This window comes from Etheostoma spectabile, chromosome 13, assembly GCF_008692095.1.
Source record: "Etheostoma spectabile isolate EspeVRDwgs_2016 chromosome 13, UIUC_Espe_1.0, whole genome shotgun sequence".
NCBI lineage: Eukaryota > Metazoa > Chordata > Actinopteri > Perciformes > Percidae > Etheostoma > Etheostoma spectabile.
Genome location: NC_045745.1, coordinates 10157509 through 10164896, shown reverse-complemented (window position 1 = coordinate 10164896; position 7388 = coordinate 10157509). Strand labels below are relative to the sequence as shown.

Here is a 7388-nt window from a genome sequence, read left to right as displayed (position 1 = left end):
GGTTGTCTTTCAAATTCCCTCTGCACGCAACAGGACAGCGCTACAACCAACCAGAGAAACGCCGGTTGATAGATTAGGCTTTTGCCGTATCCAGTCGGCAAAACTCCGATTACATCTTTCTTATTTAAGAACGACTTCAGAGCTTAACTCCAAGTCTTCCAGAGTTGTGGCCAAAGCCGAGTCAACTCCCCCCTACTGAACACAACACCCTCAAATGATGATGATAAGTCACACAATATTAATTAAAGCACATATAAATTCCAACAGAATTCACGCCAAACCGTCACAACTCTGCCGTCCTTACGTTAAGCCCCGCCCACCGACTCTATGCACAATGTGATTGGCCTGACCAGAATTTGGTTTTTCCAGCTCGCAAGCCAACGGAGAGTTGCTGCCACTAGGGTGCGTCTAGATTTCTAGATTTTCTCTGGTCCAGACGGCTTTGGGTTTCCTCTCAACCGCTCCGAACGCAGCAGGTGTGGAACAGCTTCGCTCTCCGGCATAAAGAGACAAAAGGAAAGTGTCGGCTCATGGAAAAGGCCTGCACATTGTCGGGGGGGAGGGGGGGGGGGGGGGGGGGGTTTATTGTCCTGCTTCAATTCCTGTCTCCTTCATCGGTTCAGAGACCGGTTGGGGGGACTCCTTTGTTATCAAAAAAAGTTTTTATTGTAGCACAGGAAGACACAGGTTTGAAATAGGACAACCGCCCCACAACAAGCACTCTTTGTTGCAGTGGGCCTAAAAAACACAAACACACACACACACACAACACACACACACACACACACACACACACACACACACACACACACACACACACACACACACACACACGTTCTAAGGACTCATTCAGGAGCTGATGAAGAAAGACCAGAATGATTAAAGCGCCAACTAAGCCAAAGTAAAACTAAAAAAACCTGTTTCATCTGTTTTTTTTTACCTCAAATGATCCAATTAAAAAAAAAAACACCTTATCAGATAAATTAACGCTTGAACAAACATCAAGCGTGATAAGAAGTTTCTTCCGTTCACTTCTGGCGATGCGAGACTATGTCCAATCCTTCAAAGGTCCCATGGCATGAAAATGTCCCTTTAGGTAGTTTAACATATACACACATAAAAACACACACAGAGAGAAGATCGAGATAGAGAGGAGAGGAGAGAGAGAGGAGAAGAGCGCGCGCGCGCGGCACGGGGCCGGGCGTCGCAACACACACAGAGCTGGGACGAGCGCGAACGTCACGCGCGCGCGCGCGTAGCACACACCACCACACCCCTGAGCGCAAGGCGCGGAACACACGCACGGGAGCGCCGCGTCACCACACACACACACACGCACGCGAGCTACACACACGCAGAGGAGGGCGCGCACCACACACACCGGGCGGGAACACAAACACACTGGGAGCGCACGACACACACGTGCGCGCTCACCCACACACACGGGCGCGCGCACAAACGCACGGGCGCACACACACAAAACGGGTCGCGCGCGATCCGCGCTAGCGCACAACAACAACAAGGGCGCGTCTGCGCTCGCTGCGCACCACATCGACAAAGCGCTCGCGACTCGGCGCAACACACAACCACAAAAACAAACACGTGCGCGCTCACAAACACAACAGCTGTAGGCTCACGCACCTTTACAAAGCGTGCGCGACACAACACACAACGTGCTATCACTCACACACACAATTTCTCTCACCCGCCCCAACACACGTTCTCTCACACAACACCCACCACCATGCACAACACACACACACACACACACACACACACACACACACACACACGCTCACACACACACATACACACACACACACACACGTTTGTATGTATTTGGTCACTCTTTCAAACTACTTTTTACTTTTACCTACGGACATTTTCGCACCAATAATTCCAGTCGTATTTGAGTAAAATATTCCACTCTTTTGATCCCTGACTTTTAGATTTACTCAGTGAAAACACAAAGGCGCCATTACCAATGGGAGTCCATTTTGCTCTGTGGAGGAGGATCAGGTGACAATGCGGCTCACACGTGTCCTTCATTACTCGTCTGTATGAAGGCGCCTCTTATTATTCCTCTTCCAGGAAAAGCACGACCACAAATGCACAGAATGAAAAATGTTCTCTTGCAAAGAGCCCAATTAGGGGATAAATTACTCGACTCACTGAGTGTTTTCTGCATACACGCGGCACTGTAATCAATCAATCAATGTCACATATGAATCTGCTAGTTTTGCTGGCACTTATATGTGTCATTAGTCCTCATGTGAACTCGGTCCGCTCATCATTCAGCTGTGTTTTCTGTGAAAAGCTTGTAGGAACCGACAAACATTTGGCCACAAGTCAGCACCTGTAACAGATGTATCCTGGTGCAGAGCAACTGAATAGAAATAAGGAATCTGGCTCAAAATCAAGTGTTGTTTAAATCTCCGGTGATGTAACAGCCGGCAACATGTGATCTGTGGGGGAAAGTAAAGCTTTCACACATCTGTCTGCTGCCCCTGTCATATACACACACACACACACACAAACACAAACACCAACACACACACACACACACCACACCCAGGCACACACCACAATAGGTTATATATAAACACACACACCACAACACAACACAACCACCACACACATGTTATGTATAATACACACACCCAGTGCCACATAAATAACACAAACAATATGACTGTAAAACATAACATATCAGACACACACATGATACAGACAGCCAGCACAGACCACAACACACACACACACACACACACACACACACACACACACACACACTTAGAAACTGGACAATATTATCCGTTTTGTGCAATAACACCAGCTTAAAATTTGTGCAATACTCAACTGCTACTGTTTATCATTACAACTCCTTAGTTATGTAAATACTGTATCATAAAATTTCCTTTAACTATGTAAATACCGTACATATCCACACTCCTTATATTTCTTTATTTCTATTTCTATCAGTTATTTATATATATATATGTATTGGCGAACATGTATGTCTGTATATTAGACAATGAACATTGTGGAAGGCTCTGTATTTTGTATTTTGTGTGTTTGTGTGTTTGTGTGAGTACTTATTGTGATATTATTTCAGACCCCTGGGTCTGACATAAAGTTTAAATATATATATACACTCTTGCAACGGTAACACAGAATTTCCCTTCAGGGATCAATAAAGTATTTCTGATTCTGTTAAAATTTGCTGATACATAGTTACACCTCGTTATCTCTTACCAGCGTGTCTCTGTGTGGACCTGATTCTGATTCTGAACCCACTTTCTGAGGGCAGATCAGGAAAAAGGAAGCCCAGGGACATCGTGACTGCTGTTGGTGTATAATAATAACAACAGGAGTTGTTATTGGTTGGCTGGGTCATCCAGCCTGCTGTGGTCCAGCAGCTGTGAGGGACAAAGACCAAAAGCCACAATGGAAAACACAGACGCCCTAATGACCATAATGACTGTCTCTGTTCTGGACAGCAGCTTAGGCATCAATTTGGGAAGCAAGCAGGCAGACAGACAGGCAGGCAGGCAGACAGGCAGACAGGCAGACAGGGAGACAGGCAGGCATGCAGACAGACAGCTTTTGACTGTGTGAGGCTTAATTGATGGCGACATCACAGCTGCCAGGAGTAGCTGTTCCTCTGAGGCCAAGCGAGCTAAATTTAGACGTGTGTCGAACGTATGACAACTTTCAGTTAAACCAGTGAATTTAAGGCTGGTAGGAAACAACACATACAACTGAAGAACACTTAAAACGGAAACATTATTACATATTTTGAATGCAGAGATAGAAATGTCTGTGATATTGTTTTATTATTAGGCAAGTTTCATGTGCATAAATCAAAATTTTCCAAATTAAGACCATGTTTTAAACTATTCCACATTAAAATTGACATATTTTTTGAGTCTCTTAATAAAGAAAGCTACAGTTATATCTGATATAGACTCCAAACTATTTAATTAAGAACATCTGTTGACAGTGTAATTAACGAGGATCGTAAGTCTGTCACATTTTTTTTTAACTTAATTTTGTACTTTATGCGTTTGTTTTATACTGTACTTCTCACTTTTTCTCATTATATCAGCTGCAATTAACTATCTATAATCTTGTGTTATGAGCTGTGATGACTGTAAATTGATTTCACAATAAAAAACAAAAAATTGTCAATCATTAAGACAAACCTTGATGTTGGGATACAGAAAAAAATACAAACAGACCATGATCTGGGTGAATACTCGATTCTGATTGGCTGCAGGGTGTCCTTAAAAACACAAACGCTACAACACAAACGTAAAAGCTACAACACAAACACAAAAGCTACAACGCAAACATTTCAAGCGACCAACACAAACGCTATCAACAAAAACACAAAAAGCGTAAAACACACACACAACAAGTACAACGAAACATTAAAGCACAACACAAAAGCTACAACACAAACCCAAAAGCTACAAAAAAAAAAAAAAAAAAAAAAAAAAAAAAAAAAAAAAAAAAATAAAAAAAAAAAAAAAATAAAAAAAAAAAAAAAAAAAAAAGAATGGTTCAAAAAAAAAAAAAAAAAAAAAAAACAAAAAAAAACAAAAATAAAAAAAAAAAAAAAAAAAAAAAAAAAAAAAAAAAAAAAAAAAAAAAAAAAAAAAAAAAAAAAAAAAAAAAAAAAAAAAAAAAAAAAAAAAAAAAAAAAAAAAAAAAAAACAAAAAAAATAAAAAACAAAAAAAAAAAAAAAAAAAGAAAAATAAAAAAAAAAAAAAAAAAAAAAAAAAACAAAAAAAAAAAAAAAAAAAAAAAAAAAAAAAAAACAAATAAAAAAAAAATAAAAAAAAAAAACAATAAAAAAAAAAAAAAAAAAAACAAAAACAAAACAAAAAAAAAAAAAAAAAAAAAAAAAAAAAAACAAAAAAAAAAAAAAAATAAAAAAAAAAAAAAAAAAAAAAAACAAAAAAATAAAAAAAAAAAAAAAAAAAAAACAAAAAAAAAAAAAAAAAAAAAAAAAAAAAAAGAAAAAAAAAAAAAAAAAAAAAAAAAAAAAACAAAACAAACAAACAAAAATAAAAAAAACAAAAAAAAAACAGTAAACACAAATAAAACAAAAAAAAAAAAAAAAAAAAAAAAAAAAAAAAAAAAAAAAAAACAAAAAAAAAAAACACAAAACACAAAAGATACACACAAACACCAAAAAGTACAACGCAAAACATTAAAGCTAAACACAAAAAGGCTACAACACAAACACAAAAGCTACAACACAACATTTAAAGATACAAAATCACAAAAGCTACAACAAAAACATTAAAGCTACAACACAACATTAAAGGCTACAAACACAAAGCTACAACAACAAAACAAACGCACAAGCCCAAAAATTTTAAGCTACAACCAAAAGCTACAACGCAAACATTAACGTACAACCACAAACGTGACAACACAAAACACAATACTCCAAAACAAAAACAAAAGCTACAACGCAAACACAAAGCTACAACGCAAATACTTAAAAGTACAACGCAAACAGTAAAGCTACAACACAAAAGCTACAATGAACAAAAAGATTCCAACACAAACGCAAAGTACAACGCAAACCAAAAGCTACAATGCAAACCATTAGAGCTACAACCCAAACACCAAAAGCTACAACGCAAACACCAAAAAGCTCACAACACAACAAGCTACAAAACAAACACCCAAAAAAAACCCCATCGCCCCCCAAAGCTACAATCGCAAACACAAAGACTACAACACAAAAGCTTACAAAACAACACAAAAGCTACAACACAAACACAAAAGCTACACACGCAAAACACAAAAAGCTACAACGCAAAAATTAACGCTCCAACCACACACAAGCTACAACGCAACCATTTAAAGGCTTAAACGCAAAAACGACAACGCAAAAAATTAAAGCGACAACACAAACATTTAAAGCACACACAAAAGCTCCAACACAAACATTTACAAAGCTACAACACAAAACATTAAAGCTAAAACAAACACCTAAAGCTACAACGCAAAAACATTAAAGCTACAACACAAAAGCTACAACGCAAAAATTAAAGCTACAAGACAAACATTAAAGCTACCAAACGCAAAATTAAAGCACAACACAACCATTAAAGCTACAACACCAACCAATTAAAGCGACAACGCAAAAATGACAGCTACAACACAAAAGACTACAACACAAACATAAAGCGACAACACAAAAAAGCTACAACGCAAACATTAAAGGCGGCAACAAAAAATTAAAGTACAACCACACATTAAAGCTACAACCCCAAACATAAAGCTACAACACAACACATTAAACTACACCACACAACAGTAAAGCTACACGACAACCATTAAAGTACAACCAAACACAAAAGTACACGCCCAACATTAAAGCTTACAAGCAAACTAAAGCACAACACAACACAAAAGCTACAAGGCAAAAATAAAGCTACAAACACAAAGGCTCCAACGCAACATTAAGCTACAACGAAAATATTAAAGCTACAAACACAAAGCTAAACGCAAACATTTAAAGCTGGACAACACAAAAGCTACAACGCAAACATTAAAGCTGCAACACAAACATTAAAGCTACAACACAAAAGCTACAACGCAAAAGCTACAACACAAACATTAAAGCTACAACACAAAAGCTACAACACAAAAGCAAAAGCTACAACACAAAAAAAACACAAAAGCAAAAGCTACAACAGACAGCAGATCAACTGTTTTTAACTGCCAAGATGGCGGCGGCGAGTGGAAACGCTAAGTGAGTCGTTTAAAACCTTTCTTAGTAAACCGTTTGAACACAAACAATGTTCTCGGTGCACAGAAGCTAAAGGAAGCTGAAAACAATCAGATCCTTTTTGGTCTTTTACTGTAAATATGCATCTTAACATTTACATTTTTAATAAAACAATTAAATGACAAACTTACGACATTGCCTCCGTATCCTTTACAATGTTGGAAGCATGTCGGCTGATACTTTCCTCTTCTTCTAACCTCTAACCTCTTCTTCTTCTTCTTCTTCCTCTTCTTCTTCTTCTTCTTCTTCTTCTTCTGCTGTCAGGATAATTGGTGGTTGGCACACCAACTGAAGGTGCATTACCGCCACCAACTGGACTGGAGTCCAACGAGAGACGACTGCAGAACAAGATAAATTAATTAAAAACAAAAACAAATAAACAACCCTAAATTGTCTTTGCTAAATCTATTTACACCTTGTCACTCCATGATATGAGTCGAGTGCAGATTTGAGTCGCGTGCGTCACTTCGGGAGTAGCATACAAGATGCTAACGAGAGACTTCTGTAACGTCAACACAGTAAAAATTGACCTACTTAACTAAGTTGGTTCACTGCTAGCTTAGCTACAAGTTA

At 38.1% G+C, this 7388-nt stretch overlaps 1 long non-coding RNA gene across 1 annotated transcript in view; it reads left to right on the top strand.

Moving 5' to 3' along the window:
• LOC116701139 (uncharacterized) overlaps nucleotides 1-2104 on the top strand; it is a 21487-nt gene extending 19383 nt beyond the window's left edge. Inside the window, exon 3 of the long non-coding RNA XR_004334828.1 lies at nucleotides 2092-2104. This is a non-coding gene — a long non-coding RNA (uncharacterized LOC116701139). The remainder of the gene's footprint in view (nucleotides 1-2091) is intronic.
• The last annotated feature ends 5284 nt before the right edge of the window (nucleotides 2105-7388 follow it).